Source organism: Lucilia cuprina, chromosome 5, assembly GCF_022045245.1.
Source record: "Lucilia cuprina isolate Lc7/37 chromosome 5, ASM2204524v1, whole genome shotgun sequence".
NCBI lineage: Eukaryota > Metazoa > Arthropoda > Insecta > Diptera > Calliphoridae > Lucilia > Lucilia cuprina.
Window position 1 is genome coordinate 8293543 of NC_060953.1, and position 787 is coordinate 8294329.

Consider the following 787-nt stretch of genomic DNA (forward strand, 5'->3'; position numbering starts at 1 on the left):
TAATTAAGTAGTAGAAAGGTTCTTAAGTAGAAAGAAATTAGATTGAGAGGAATATAAAAGAATTTCAATTGCCTCGAAAAAAGCTTTATAGGCATCACTAATAAACGTCATTTTCAAAACAGATGTTACACAATATTTTGGTTTATATTACAAATATTTGACTTTTTACAGCTTCACTGCTATTTATATCTCCAATACTGTAGGACAATGCAACAACTACATGATTTTACCTAAAGGCAATTTGACAGACATTTGGAAAAATGACAAATAAGACAAGACTATCTTTATACAAGTATACACATCGTCCGTCAGTTGAAGAACCATTAAGACAGACAGACAGCAATTCTTGCTTTTAGCTTACAATTACCCTTAAGCTTATAAAAAATTTAAAATATAGGGGGTACCTATTTATTGTATGCATGTGTTTTCAATTGAACACACAAATTTACACAACATCATAATCATTGTCGTCACTATCAATTACGGGACTCTTCTCTTGTTTTCAGGTCAATTTAGAAAAAGAGAGAAAAAAAAAACTTTTCCAAAAATATTTCCCCTTTTTCAACGACACACATTAATTGACTTGTGACCTATATAAATTTTAGAACATTTCAAGGTTTTTGTCTCTTCTATAGCCTCTTTTTTTCAATATGTTTTGCTTTATTTTGTAATCGTGTCCAGTTGTTGATGAGCAACTTTTCTAAAGAAAAGTTGTTGATGAGCAACTTTTCTAAAGAAAAGTTGTTGATGAGCAACTTTTCTAAAGAAAAGTTGTTGATGAGCAACT